The sequence below is a fragment of the Capra hircus genome, chromosome 18 (assembly GCF_001704415.2).
Source record: "Capra hircus breed San Clemente chromosome 18, ASM170441v1, whole genome shotgun sequence".
Lineage (NCBI taxonomy): Eukaryota > Metazoa > Chordata > Mammalia > Artiodactyla > Bovidae > Capra > Capra hircus.
This window is the reverse complement of record NC_030825.1, coordinates 15,494,895-15,509,906: the sequence shown is the minus strand read 5'-3', so window position 1 is coordinate 15,509,906 and position 15,012 is coordinate 15,494,895. Positions and strand designations below refer to the sequence as shown.

Here is a 15,012-nt window from a genome sequence, read left to right as displayed (position 1 = left end):
CCCCTACTCCCCTGCCCTGCCTCCTGGCCTTGACCAAACACCCTCTGGGGGAACCAAATAAGACAGTGCCCCATTTCCCAAAGCCTGTCTCTCATTCCCAGAATCCAGGGAGGAGTTAATTTAGGCAGCCGACCTACCAAGCTGACCCCAGCTAAAGGGAAGGCCTGATCCATGGGAAGCCTGCCTGTGCATGACTTGAGACTTCTTTGGGGTCCTCTTTCCCACAGTATGGCCTTAGTCCACCCCCAGCTCTCCAGCATCACGTAGTGGAAATGGCAGGTTGGTAATTGATTAATGCAGGCTGGGGCCTGCCTGACTTTCTAATCCCACCTTGGGGAAGGAGCCAGCCATGGGGGCTCTGGAGCCTGACCCAAAGGGAGATATGAGTAATGGTGATCTCATCTTTATTTTAAGTTTTGATACTTTGCTCACACGGATTTTGTCATTATTTCTAATATTTTAAAATATTGGGTTAGAATGTGACTTATCGCAACCACTGAAGGGGGTCTTTTGATGCCCCTTAAATTCTGCCTCTCATTTTCAGTCACTCCAGGTGATCCTAGTGTATATTAAATTTGAGACCCTCTGCATCAAGAGTGATACTTAATAAGCCAAAGCAGCCCTCAGATGGCTGAGACCAAGACTGCCTAAAAAGTAAGGCATAAAGTCAGGTGTGTTTCATTGCAAGAAGCAGACTCAGTAAAACCAGCTTGAACAATAAGGAAGTGTATTATTGCACTAGAGTTCCAGAAGCAGGGTGGGTTTCAGGGACAAAACAGGTTGCAGGTTGATTCAGCAGCTGAACAATGCCTTGACGGGCCCCATCCCCTCCATCTGTTTGCCCCACCCCTGCATCAGCATCACCCTTGGTGCTGGCCACGGGCCCCCTCCAGACACAGCAGCTTCCTCTTGGTATGTGAGAGCCAGGACAGTCCCCAGAACCCCCTTTCTGCACATCCCATTGACTGGAGTGGGTCATAGGCTCACGTCTGAGCCAAGAATGAGCTTTTTTCTGAACCTGCAGAAAGGCTGGGGCTGGCCAGGAAGGGTCCAGTGCTGGGTGGTATCCTGGAGTCCTGGAGGGATCGTGGGCATGTCAGGATGGAGACCTAAAGCGGGGGCAGGGGAGTTGGTGCTGTGCCTGGAAGGTGGAAGAGGAGGTGAGTGACAGTGGGGTGGTGGGCCAAAGGCCCAGGCAGGCAGTGTTCTCCATGGACACCCCAAGGTGTTTCAGATGTAGTTGACAGAGCCCCTTGGTGACAGGCAGAGCTGTTTTGGGGGTCGTGAAGGCAGGCACCTCTGCCCCCCCAGTACAGCCACACCTGCCTTCCCTGCCTGTCTGCTGGGACCCTGCACAGCTGCACTCTGCAGCCCTGATGCCAGGCACACAGGATGACCTCCACGGCCCTCCTGCTTGGCCCTCCTGCTGTGTCTGCCTGGGGCTCTAAGTGAGCCTCCCCTTCTGCAGGAGAAGCCACCCCTGGATCCCGGTGTGTTGGGGAACCGAGAGATGCCCCCAGGTCCAGGCAGCTTCCTGCTGGAGCCCAAGACTCTTTCTGCTTAGGCTCTTTCCTTGCCTTTGTGGTTGACTTAAAGCCACAGAATCTGGTGCCCACACCAGCTCAGCTGATGGCCAGGGCAGGATGCTGCCCACCTGGGCCCTGGTGCAGCCCCTCTTCCCAGCTTCCTTTGCATAGTCACCCCTCTCTCACTTCCCCAAAAAAGGTCAGTACCCCCTGCTGGGCTTACCCATGATGCCTGTCTGTCTCCCTGCTTGCAGCAAACATATCTTCTTGCAATTCAGACCGTTTCCAGTCTTTGCAACAAAATTGACAGAGGCCCATGAACTTGTCAGCAGACAGTCCTTAAAAATCGTTCTTGTGACTGGTCACCCTGAGGTCCGGGGCAGAAAACTAATGGAAGGAGGCCACGGTGGGGTCTCTAGAGCACATGAACCTTTCATTATTGTTCAGTGGCTCAGTCGTGTCTGACTCTTTGTGACCCCCATGGACTGCAGCACGCCAGGCTTCCCTGTCCTTCACCATCTCCCAGAGTTTGCTCAGATTCATGTCCACTGTGTCAGTGATGCTATCCAACCATCTCATCCTCTGCTGATCTGTTTACTTGTGTAACTGGGACTTTTTACAGTTGCACAGTAAAAATCTGTATAGGAATGGGGTTTGTGTTGTATTCCTTCTTTTCTTGGAAATAAGGAATATGTATGGGTGGATGCACAAACTACTCGAAAAAACCAGCCCATTTATTAGGCATTTCTAATAAAAAATTTACCTTTTATGTTTAATAATTCTCAAAATGTGTAATAAATTCACATTATTTGTATCGGCTACCTATCACTTGTAATTAAAACAATAACCTAATCTAATAGACAAACTGGAACACAAGAGAATGTTTAAATCTTGAGATCCCAATGTCTTTACATAGTTTTGTGTGATACAGGAATCTAAATAATTTCAAACTAAAACTAGGGCAAAATTCTGTTGGGCAGAATAGAAACATACAGTGAGGGGGGAAGAGGCAATGTGAAAAATCAGGTGTCAGAGAAGCAGGCTTTATACATTTTGGAAAACAGTTCTTTATTGGGTGTGTGTCTTGCAAATATCTTCTCCCATTCTGTGGCTTGTCTTTTCATTCCCTTAATAGTATCTTTCACAAAAGTTTTAAATTTTAATGAAGTCCAACTGACCCAATTTTTCTTTCCTGGACCATGCTTTTGATATGTATCTAAAAGCTCATTGTGTCAGCTTGGAAGTTGGAGAAAATTCAGATGTTAAAGATTTAGTTTGTGGATTTTTAACTGAACAAGGATGGCTATCAATAGGCTATTACTACTAGACCAGCAGATTCTCTTTTATTTTGAAATATCCATACTTAACTGTGTGGCAGATTTTATCCTCTTGGCAACTATTTAAACTCCTGATGAAGAATTCTACGTACAACAGAAATGTATTTGAGGAAGTCCGTCATCACTCAGAATTATTTTGTCTTCTTCTAATATTTATTTATCTGGCTACGCTGGGTCTCGCTTGCCAAACATGGGATCTTCTATCTTCCTTGTGGCGTTCAGGATCTTTAGCTGCAGCATGTGGGATCTAGTTCCCTGACCAGGGATGGAACATGGGCCCCCTGCATTGGGAGTGTGGAGTTTTAGCCACTGGACTACGAGGGAAGTCCCAGAATTATTTTTACAGACAAGTGGTCTGCAGTGGCTGGACGCCCAGGTTGAACTGGCATGGTGGGACTTCAGCTTTGCCAAAGGCCCAGGGGTTGTGCTGAGGCCACTTCCAGCATGAGAAACCAGCCCAGGGGAAGCAACAGGGAGCCCAAAGGGTAGAGCCTGTAAAGCATTCAGCTTCCACCCATGCAGCCGCTCAGAGCCTCTGTCCCTCCACCTGTAATGTGGGGGCTTCAGGAGCATCTGCCTGACAGCTGAGGGAGAGTTAAGTGCTCAGCTCAGTGCCCACCGTCAGCAAACCCTCCTCAGTGTGACAGCTCCTGCCATGACTCGCCATGACTGTTGATGAGGTCAAATTGGCCTAGCTGTCCCTCTGACCACTCAGCGCAGGCCTCAGTCCTCCCAGGCAGGAACTCAGGAGCCTTCAGGCTGGCTCAGGGCCTGAGCGTGTGGTCTCTGATGATTTCTGTTTTATTCCTGGTGTTTTGAGATCTGCCACGTCTCCAGTGGTATTCAATACCCTGCTTAAATCAGTGACGTTGCAACTGGTAATTTAACACAAAGAGCTGACAACCATGTGCTGTTTGCAGGGGATGAGACGCAGCGGACCCCAGGCTGGGCTCGGCTTCTGCTAATGCTCTGTGAGAATTCAGTGCTTGTCAGTCGGTCCACCTCCCTGCCCGGTTGGGAGCACCAAGATGGGCTTCGGGGTGTCTGCTTGCTGCTCAATGCCCCACCTGGCCCACTGGTGGCTTGTTAACATCTCTGAAATCTAGAGGCGTCTTAGGATTATAACCAGGAGAGCATTCTCTTTTCTTAGTGGTGCATGAAATGAGGAGTATCTTAACATCAGTGGTGCCTCAGAGTCCATGAAGTAAGGGAGCTGGTATCAGTGAACGCTGGTGTGTAAAGTCTGGGACACTTACTTTTAGATCCACATTCTTCTGTGACCCATCTTTGCATGAAATGTTCCCTTGATATCTCCAATCTTCTTGAAGAGATCTGTAGTCTTTCCCATTCTATTGTTTTCCTCTGTTACTTTGCATTGTTCACTTGAGAAGGCTTTATCTTTCCTTGCTGTTCTCTGGAACTCTGCATCCCTTTCTCCTTTGCCTTTACCTTCTCTTCTTTCCTCGTCTATTTGTAAGGCCTCCTCAGACAACTACTTTGCCTCCTTGCATTTCATTTTTGGGGGGATGGTTTTGGTCACTGCTTCCTGTACAGTGTTATGAACCCCATCCATAGTTCTTCAGGCATTCTGTCTACCAGATCTAATCTCTTGAATCTATTTGTCATCTCCACACACAAGTTCAGGACCGTCTGCTCTCCCCTGGGACAGGAGGGGTCCACACCTGCTCTCCCCTGGGACAGGAGGGGTCTCATTCTGAAAGTCAGGGGAAGGGAGATGCCAGAAACTTGTGTTCCAAGTAATCCTTCACCACACTTATTTCCACAAGGATAGAGACGCAGGAGGTCAGGGACTGGCAGGGGCCACACAGCTAGTTGGTGACCCAGAGACTCTGTCCAGTGCCCCTGGGAGTGGCCACGAGGATGAGGCAGGGATGACCCCCTGCCCAGAGCCTTGCATTGTGTTTCCACTGGCTTCCTTTGCCCAACTCGCCCCCGTGAAGGGGGGTGGGGTGGGGGTGGGGTTCACTTAAGGGGAAGGGTGTTTTTTGGCATACTGCTGTATTTTTGAACTTGGGAATTGGGGACCTTGGACCTTCACCTGCAGATTTATGCCAAATGAAATGTAGATCAGGGCTCTGCTGTTCCAAGTTCTGGACCCTCTGTCTCCTAAGACCGAGACTCTGGGACCCCCAGCTTGTCTCGAAGAAACAGTCTGTGTGGGTTGGGGGAGGCTAAAAGGGGGAATGGCACCGATTTAACAAAAATGTACTAACCGGGCAGATGCATCAGATATGCTGCAAAGCCCTTTAGAGAAAGAGGCAAATAGGTGCGGTGGTGAGGTACAGTGAGGGCTGCAACGCAGGGAGAAGGGGGCACGCAGAGGCCAAGGCAGCGACTGGGGCAGTTCTGCAGACTGAAATTAAACGAATGGGATGCAGATAACGCAGAGCACATGCAAACGCCCCAGGCCAGAGGCTGTGATCCCGGGTCCAGTGTCCCCGCACTCCTGCGGGTAACTGGGTCAGCGTGGGCCGGAGGCCACAGGCACTGAGAACAGGGCGCGGCGGGAGGACGCCCCCTGCCGGCAGCGCGCGGAGGCGGCCCCGGCTCTGCCCACGCTGCGGGGGTGGAGGGGGGGCGGCGGCCGGAGGAGGGGCGCCTGCTGCTCTCCTCCCGCCCGGACTCCAGACGCCTCGGCCGTAAAACTGCGAGGCGGGCGCCGCCGACTGCTCCGAGGTGGGTGTGCGCGCCGGCGCGCTCCGCTCCGGGGCCCCACCCGGCCGCCCAGGGCGCGGCCTGAAGAGCCGGCGGGGGTGGGCACGGGCAAGGGGCCCGCCGGCGCGCCTCCCGCGCTCCCTGCAAGGCACCCTCACGGCTTTCCTCACGGCACCGCGCGCTCCCCGCCCACGGCACCCACACTAACACCCGCCCGCACCCCCGCCCCGGCGCCCGTGCGTCCCAGCCCGCCGCCCCGCGCTCCCGCACCTTCTGCGCTCCCGGCTCCGCGGCCCCCACGCTCCCTTCACAGGCATCCCTCCCCACCGAGCGGCGCGCGTCTCTCTCCACACAGCACAGCGGGCCCACCCCGGCACCCCGCGCACCCGCGCTCTCCCGACTCACACCCCCCGCGCGGCCCTCACACTCGCACCCGAGCTGCTGGCCGCCGGCTGCGCCCTAGAGCCTCCGGCCCCCGCGGCTGGCCCGCGCCCTCGGCCGAGTTCCCAGGGCGCGCCCCGGGGTCCGCGACCGCCCGAGTGGCTGGGGCGGCGGCGGGCGGAGCCACTCTCCCGCGCCGGCCCCGCACGGAGCCCGGCGCCCCGGGGCGGAGCTGAGCGCGATGGGCGCCGGGCGGGAGGCAGGTGGCGCAGCGGCGGCGGCGGGGGACAGGAGGCGGAGGCGGGGCGCGCGGGGCGGGGGCCGCGGAGCCCCGTGAGACGCTCGGGCGAGCGCGCGGCAGCCGGAGCCGGCGCCCGCGAGCTAAAGGCACGGCGGCTGGACCCGGCGCGGGCAGCGGAGGCCGGAGACCGCCCGGGGCGGCGTGCGCGCTTTGTTTCCGCGCGGGCGGCCGGCGGGCGGAGCGAGCGGCCGGAGACCCGCCCGGGGATGGACCGGGCGGCCGCCCCGCGCGCCGCGGCCCCGCCTGGCGCCTGAGCGCGGTCGGCGCCAGAAGACAGCGCGCGGATTGCCCCCAAGTTACGGAGGCAGGGACTGAGTTCGAAGGAAAAGCCACTTCAGGAACCGGGTCGCGAGAGTGCAATCGCCTCCGGTCCACCGGACCTCTGGACCGTAAGTGCCTTGTCCGTCCGTCCGCGCTGCCGCCGCTGTCACTCAACTCCATCCGTGGCTGCTGTCCCAGGGTCTCCTTGAAGCCGCACAGAGTGCATAGGCCTCCCGGGGCCCCCCCCTCCCCACTTTGCAAAGTTGGAGCCCACAGAGGGGTGGGGCCAGCCCACTCAGCGCCCGCCCACTGACCACCCCCCAGGTGAGCCGGAGCTTGACCTGCTGGGGGTGTGGTCAGACCTAAGGTGGGACCTGCGTGTGGAAGGTGGGGAGTCTTGCGGGTTCCCCTGCTTTGCCTGCGCTTCCTGACAAAGAGGGCCCGGGCCAGGTGACAGGGGACCAGTCGGGGGGTACAGGAGGTGACCCTAGAAGAGATGGACGTGCCTGTGGCCTGGCTGGGGAGGCGGGCCAGAGCTCCCTCTAGCCCCTCCTCTTCTTGTTTTGGTCCCTGGATGTGCCGCCCAGTGCAGAGCCATTGAACATTTTTAGGGGTGAAGACTGCCCTGGGGGATGTCCTGCCCCGGCCCCAGCGTGGGGAGAAGATCTTAAATAACAGCCCCTGGATCCTGTCAGCTCCGGGGCCTCGGGCAAAGCCCAGTGGCAGCGGTCCCACTCACAGGCTTTGGGAACCGTCCATCTGCATCTTGGGCAGGCCCAGAGCCAGGCTGTGGGAACAGCGGGGAGGGAGGTGTGAGCCGACGTGGAGGGACAGATGGCTGGAAATTCAGCCCTAGACGGGCTTACGTGGAGCAGAAGGCAGCAGGGCTGGTGGCAAGCCACACTCTGAGCCGCCAGCTCTGAACACATAGCCTCAGGCTGTCCCTCCTTCCGGCCCCCCGCAAACTGTGTGTGTGCTCAGATGAGTGCCAGACCCCCGCGACCTCCCCACCAGGATAACTGTATTCCCCAGCATAGGGGCTGAGGCTGGCTGACCTCTGGCCTGTTCTAGAGGCCGGGGAGAAAAATATTTCCTTTGAGAACAGAGATCTTGTGCTACTGTGGGGGGTGATCTGAGCAACGGTCAGGCCCCCACTTTGACCGGCAGCCAGGATGCCAAATCATTATGTCTAACTGGGCGTGTGTTTCCTCCCTGGACCCAGAAACAGGAGGTTCCCAGGGCGGCCGCCCTCAAAGGACAGGGGTTGGCCAGGGGCAGAGGATGGGCAGCTATTCTGGGTCCCTGCATTGCTCTCCCAAGTTGCCACAAGGTTTGAGAAACTTCTTCAGGTTGGGTCCCTGGGGGCATCCTTCCTGGGGCAGGGCTCATCCACAGAGAGCTGGCACTGTGATGGACAGTAGGGTCTTGTGTGTCACCCAACGCCCACTTCTGCCCTCTGCTTGGAGACCCCCCGGGAGGCAGAGGGTTCTGCTCTGTGCAGCCAACAGCCCGGTCCGTAAAGAGCCAGGCTGCGTGGGGCTGTGTGGCTGAGCCACCCTCGTACGTGTGAGGGATGAGGAGGGGAGGGGTGCTGAGCGCAGGAACAGATGTGGCACTCGGGGCTCCCGAGAGCTAGGCGGACTCGGGTGGGAGGGAATGTCACATTAGGACCAGTTTTCTGGCAGAATCCGGCTCTCTCTGGAGCTGCCTTGATCCGTGTGTGACTGGGGGAGGGGACATGTCTCACAGGCCCACCCAGGGCCTCCTCCCCCACTCCGGGCCAGCGAGCTGGCGGATGCGGGGCAGAGGTCCTCCTCTGGGACCCCCGGGGGTACCCAGGCCACCTGCCAGCCCTCCCTCTGTCACCAGGTGATCCACGTAACTGAGTTACCACCTCCAGGAAATCTCTCTGATTTGGCTGCACATATTTTCATTTCTGCATGACTGGAAGAAATTAATTTTCCTTCCTACGCAAGGATCTGGAGACGCTGGCAGGCTGGGTCAGTAATCCGCAGGATCCAAGCCCGCCAGGCTGCCCTAGGGGCAGGGGGGGCTGGCTCTGAGCGCTGCTGGTTCCTGGGCAGTCAGGGAGGGCCACTGGCATCCAAGGAGGCATTTCCCTACCACCCGGAAGTGCCCTGGCACTCTCGGTGGCCTCCCTCCTCTGTCCAGTTGTGTTCGGGTTGGGTGATTCCTCCCGGGCCTGCGGGATGGTGATTGAATTCAGCTCTTCTAAATTTCCTCACCAATCTGTGTGTGTGTGTGTGTGTGTGTGTGCTCAGCATCCAAAATGGGGGTGTGCTGAAGAGCTCGCGCACAGTAGGTGCTAAATGAGTGCTGTTGTGAGGAGGGCACAGGCGCTTCCATGGGGCAGCTCCATCCTGCCTGTGGCGTGGCTCTCAGGCTCACGGTCCCTCTCCAATCCCCGGCAGCACAAGTCACCCTGGGGCATTGCCTAGCCAGGCTCTGTGCTCGGACTCACCACCCCAAGTCTGCAGGACAGCCCTTGGGGGGACTTTCCCTGTTTCACAGACGCCCAGGGGGGTGCACGCTGCTGATCCCATGAGAGGAGCCCCGGTGCTCCCTCCAGACAGCAGCCTCCTGGCATCCGTGTCTGTGAGCCTGGCCCCCTGCCTGCCTGTAAGGATTCCTCCCACGCCTGCTGGGCGCTGACAAGGGGTTAGTGCCCCAGATGTCAGCACTGTCACCTGGACACAGACTCTGGCACGTGGGCACAGTAACTGACACCCAGGGCACTCCCTGGGGCTAGGGGCCACGGGGATCAAGGCCGGGAGGATGAGCACCTTCTGCCTTGTTTGGGTCACAGAGGCCTGAGGCCAGCCCCCTCCCCTTCCCACCACCCAGGGTAGGAGCTGAGGGGGTTGGTGTCCTTTCAAGGCCCTCTGGATGGCATTGGCCATTGTCTGGCTGTTTCAGCAGGGTATCCAGGCATAGCATTCTGTTGGGCAGCTAGTGTCACTTCCCAGACCTGGGGGGTGGGGGTGGGGGATGGAGGAGGATCCTGAACTCTGAAACTGGTAAATGCAGGAATGTGGCCACGATCAGACTTACTGGACAGGAATGACCTGGAAGGCGCTTGTCACCCATGGCTGTGTCACTGGACACAGGGTCACCTAGACGGGGCAGAGTCATTGTCACGCAGCCCCAACAGCAGCTCCCAGGCTGGCTGCAGGCTTTGCCCCTTATTTGACCTCAGGACAACCCTGAAGGTGGGCACCCTTGCCGTCCCATTCTCCACATGGGAACACTGAGGCCGGGAGAGGCTCATGAGAGGTGGGTGCTGCTCCCGTGGCACAGGGGGTGGACAGGCCCTTGGAGCTGTCTCCTGCATTCGGAAGGCGGCCTGGCCCTGTTCCAGGACCACAATGGCAGCAAGAGCTTGGTTTCTGGAAGCAAACTCTGGGCTGGCATCACACTTGTAGCCTCAGTGGAAAGACCCAGGCAGAGGCCTGGCACTCAGGATGGAAACTCGGGACAAGGAAAGTGAGTCCTAGGTTCCCAATTCTCACTTCTAAGTTCACGGCACACACGGGGTGTGGGCTGATGGCTGAGTGGGGCCTCCGACGACCTTTGGTAATAAAACAGACGTTGGGACTTCTGCTCGCTGTAACCGGGGATGCACCGGGGGCCAGATGTCGGCAGGAAGGAAAGCAAAGATGCATTTAGCTGTGATAAGGAAGCTGCCTCCTGGGGCTGGGGTACCTGCAGCCCTGATCAACTGTCCACCTGCAGGCTCCCAGCCACCGCTGTCCATCCCACTCCCTGTCCACGGATGCGTCTAGCCTCCCCGGGGCCTGGGTGCTCAGACCCCCCACTGCCCCTGAGGCTGGAGCGTGGTGGACGTGGCAGGAGGAGGTTTGGGAGGATGTCCGGCCCTAGGCGCCTTCTGTTTACTTGGGCAGAGAAAAGTCCACAGCGGGGGTAGGGCAGGAGTCACAGCTGCTGGGGCAGGGCCGTAGAGCTCCTTGTGCACCTGAAGGCCCCAGGCCACGCGTGGGACCCTGAGGAAGTGTTCACCTGGTGGTCCCGACCCAGGAAGACCCCAGAAAGCCAGAGTGAAGCCAGGGAGGAAAGAAGAGGCTTCCGGCTGCAGTGGCCCCTCTGACAGGCAGGCGGGGAGCGTGTTGAGAGGCTGGAGAAGTGGGGGTGTTCAGGACCAGAGGAGGCTGCAGCTCATGCCGAGTTTGGGGAACTTCTGCCCTGTGTATCGAGGCTGTGGAGAGGGGTAGGGACACCACCTGGCTTTTCTGAGCTGCTGGGATTTGAAGCCTGATTCCCCTCCTGGTGGTGGCTGTGTGACCCTCAGCACACCACTCACCCTCTCTGAGTCTGTTTCGATGCTAAACAGTCTCACTGGCTCCTCCCTCTTGGGGTTGTGAGGAGGGTGGATGGTCCTGTGTATCTGGCTGACGGGTGGCTCTAGATGTGGTTGTCACAGGCCCTCCCTGGAGGACACTGAGGGCATCCTGGGTTTCAATGGTGGGTGTGAATGTCGGGCAGCTCCATGTCACACCCTGTTGCTCTGATTCCAGCCCACACCCGTGTCCTCCTGCCCCAGGTCCAGGTCCCTGTCCTCAGTGGAGCCCAGACCCCTGTGCCTGCTGACCCCATCCTCATGCTGGGGACACAGCTCAGAGCCGAGCACAGGACCTGAGTGTCCCCAGGGGCCATGCTCCACTCCGTCCCCCGCCCCCAGTTCACAGACGAAACCAGGGCCCAGTGGGAAACCGCGTCCCACGGCTACTTGGTGGCAGAGGTGGGATTCCAACTCAGGAATCTCCATCTTCTCCCTACACCTGAGTCCCCAGGTGGCTGTTGTGACTTCTCCTGGGGGCCTCGGGCTTCCCCAGCCTCACCCAGCCCTGCCAGACTCACGAGCGCAGGGAACCAGGAGCTTTCCTCCCTACCTCCCTGCCTCTGAGGGTCAGAGTGGGCCGGAGGGCAGCATTCCGCGTCCAAGCTGGCTGTATGCAGGGTGGTGGGGAGGGCAGCCATTCATGTGCTGACACTTCTACACCTGGCTGTGCGAGAGAGGCCCTTCTGCCGCTGTGGAGAACATGGGGCAGGAGAGCGAAGGGCATGTGGTCCCTTTCACTCCCATGAAGAGCAGTCCTGCCTTGCCCCACCAGGCGCCCGTCTCCAGGCAGGGGACAGGATGACACCGCCCTGTAGTGACCCCATCTGCCACGCCCCTGGGAGCCCACACTGGACTGGGCAGCCCTACAGGTATTCCTTTTACCCGCGGCAGATCCCCACTTGTGAAGGCTCAGGTTGGGGGTCTGAGACCCTCTCCATATGGCCCACTGACCGCTGGTCTTGTCCCCCCATGTGGTCTTTGCCCAGATAGCTCCCTGGAGTCCAACTGTGTGTGGACAGGGAGTCCCCATGCTCTGAGACAGACTCTCTACACACGGCATCACCTTGGACCATTCAGAGACTTTCAGCAGTTTGGAGCTTGTTTGCTTGGCTTGTGATCTGAGTAGCTATTACTGGGTGGGACTTGCCGTGTGTACCCTGGTACCCCCAAGACTGTTACCACGGTAGATGCTCTGAAGGGCGGCTTCTCCCGGGATGCATCACCCTACACGGCCTGGTGAGCCGTGCCCATGCAGAGCAGACGTGTGCCACTTAGGGTTGTGGCCACGTGGAGAAAAAGGAGAAAAGAAGGAAACCCATATGATTCTAGTGATATGTGTTATTTAACCTGGTGTCTCCAAAATGTTGTTATCTCAGCATGTAGTTGATTTTTTTTTTTAAGTATTGAGATCTTTTTAAAAAACACTTTGAAATTCCACTTTTGTTTTACGTTTGCTTTGAGTCTGAGTTCCGAACAGTCTTGTTGGTTAGCTGGTGACTACCGTGTCGGACAGAGCAGGGCGAGGGCACAGGGAGTTCCCCAGTGGCGGCTCTGCTGAGGGGCACTGTGGTGGCCCTGGGGGTGCAGGTGTGCGGCTCTGAGACATGTAGTTAGGGACAACCGTACAGAGGTGACCAACCACAAACAGGAGGGGCCGGGACCAAACGGGAGGACCGTGGGGCTGGTGGACCTGGACAGGACTCTGGCCTTCGTCCCTGGAATCTCCAGGGCCCAGGGAAGCCCCCTGAGTGGAGCTGAGTGGTGGGAGCTGATCAGGTTTGCACTTTGAGAAGTTGGTCCTGGGGGCAGGTGAAGGGAGACAGGGCCAGGAAGAGGCGACATCAGGCACAGGCATCTCAGAGGGCGAGGCTGTGTCTAGAAGAAGCGGGCTCCCCCCAACTCTGCAGCCTGAGTCTGAGCCCCCAGGATGGGTGGGAAAGCCCCCCACCGTGTCCAAAGGTCTGGGTGTTGGTAGAATGGTCTAAGGCAAGGGCGCTTACTCATGAAAAGCTGTTCTTCCCAGTGCCCTGCCTTTCCCTCTGCTTGGTGGCGGAGAGGAGGGCAGGGCAGCTGCAGGGAGGTCCCTGGAAGGAGGGGAGCAGCTCGCTCCAGGGACCACCGTGGACATCAGCTTCCGTGGGAGCCCTGTGTGTGAGTGTGCACGTGAGGGGGTGCACACAGGGCAGGTAAGTATGTGTGCAAGGCTGTGAAAACCAGGCAGAAGGAGGATGTGTGATCTCCCTGACTGTCCCTAGGGCAGCTGCCCAGGACACTCATAGAGGAGCCACATGACCTGTCTAGACGTCCACACTCTGATGGCTGCAGCAGTGCGTATTGTGCCGGATCCCACCTACGCATCCCAGCCCAGCTGCACGGTGACCCCATGAGCACTTGTGAAGGGTGACCCAGCTCACGCATACACAGACAAAGACTATCCCTGAGTGCCTGTCACTACCCACAGACAAGGACTGTCCCTGGCCACCTGTCACTACCCACAGACAAGGACTGTCCCTGGCCACCTGTCACTACCCACAGACGAGGACTGTCCCTGGCCACCTGTCACTACCCACAGACGAGGACTGTCCCTGGCCACCTGTCACTACACACAGACGAGGACTGTCCCTGGCCACCTGTAACTACACACAGATGAGGACTGTCCCTGGCCATCTGTAACTACCCACAGACAAGGACTGTCCCTGGTCACCTGTAACTACACACAGATGAGGACTGTCCCTGGCCATCTGTAACTACCCACAGACAAGGACTGTCCCTGGTCACCTGTAACTACACACAGAGGAGGACTGTCCCTGGCCACCTGTAACTACACACAGATAAGGACTGTCCCTGGCCACCTGTCACTACCCACAGACAAGGACTGTCCCTGGCCACCTGTCTCTGCACACAGATGAGGACTGTCCCTGGCCACCTGTCACTACACACAGAGGAGGACTGTCCCTGGCCACCTGTCACTACCCACAGACAAGGACTGTCCCAGGGCACTTGTCACCACCACCTGCATGGACTGTCCCAGGACACTTGTCAACACCATCTGCACAAGTATCCCAGGAAACCTGTCACTGCACACAGATTAGGACTGTCCCAGGACACTTGTCACCATCTGCATGGATTGTCCCAGGATGCCTGTCATTACCATCTATAAGGACTGTCCCAGGATGCCTGTCACTTCACACCTGTGTGGCTTTGTCATAGGACAGCCTCATTCAGGGTGTCAGGCACCCAGGTGGAATCTCGGCCCACAGGCTCACCCTCAGCTGCAGTACATTGTGTGGTTTCTTGGAGCCTCGGTTTCTTCTCTGTTAATGTGAAAACTCCTTTTTGAAATCTCCACAATCGTGATCATTCAATCCCTGGTAAGGGACCAGCACAGCTCCTGGCCCCGCTGATCAGCATGGCCCTGGGGGCTTCAGAGTGGAGGGGGCAGGTTGGGGTGGTCATGAGGTCCTGGGCCTGACCCCGCGTTCAGGAGGCTTTTCTCTGAGTCTCAAAGTGGCTGAGGTCCCTTCATTGCCGCCCGGACCTCCTTTTGGCTGATAATCCTCATGTCACACAGAACATCAGCCTAGTTAGGCTCCTGGTTCAGGAGGTTATTAGGGGAGACCATCATGAGGTTCCTCTTGGCCTCTGAAGGGTGCGCCTCCGGATGCGGGGCATGCCTTGGAAGGGAGCGGGTCACCGACCGCTAGGGCCCAGCCTCACCATCTTCCTTCCTGGGCCTGCCAGCCCAGCTGGGTTGAGGTCAGCAAGGGAGAAGCTGTCCTGCCCGCTTGTCGGGGCGGGGCCCCCAGGTGAGCAGATCGCCGCGCCTGGGAAGAGAGGCAGGACTCTTCCAGTTAGCGCTGCCGCAGGCTGGCCCCCTGTTTCTGAGGCCCGTCCATGTGGTCACATGCGTCACTGCTCTCCTTCTTTTTAATGACTGAGAGTCAGTGACTTAGATCTGCCCATTTTGTGTGTCCATCATCAGTCAGTGGATGCTGGGCCACTTCACCTTTGGTGAGAGTGGATAATCTGGAGTGAACCTTCCCAAGCACCTTCTTGGGTGGGTGTGTTTTCAGTTCTCTTGGGGTCACTCCTAGGACAGCATCTGCTGTGCTGAGTGGTCATTAGTTTAGGTCACTGTCCTCCAGGTTTCAA

At 57.8% G+C, this 15,012-nt stretch overlaps 1 protein-coding gene across 4 annotated transcripts in view; it reads left to right on the top strand.

Moving 5' to 3' along the window:
* The window catches only part of CBFA2T3 (CBFA2/RUNX1 translocation partner 3), a 77,765-nt gene that overhangs the window by 19,263 nt on the left and 43,490 nt on the right, over positions 1-15,012 (top strand). Inside the window, exon 1 of one of the 4 annotated variants that reach the window (XM_018061871.1) lies at positions 6,296-6,610. The exons of 2 other annotated variants lie outside the window; for them this stretch is intronic. The gene's annotated coding sequence lies outside the window, so the exon portion shown is untranslated. Of the gene's footprint in view, positions 1-6,295; positions 6,611-15,012 lie in introns of those variants that run through there. One more of the 4 variants, XM_018061869.1, reaches the window with a different exon arrangement.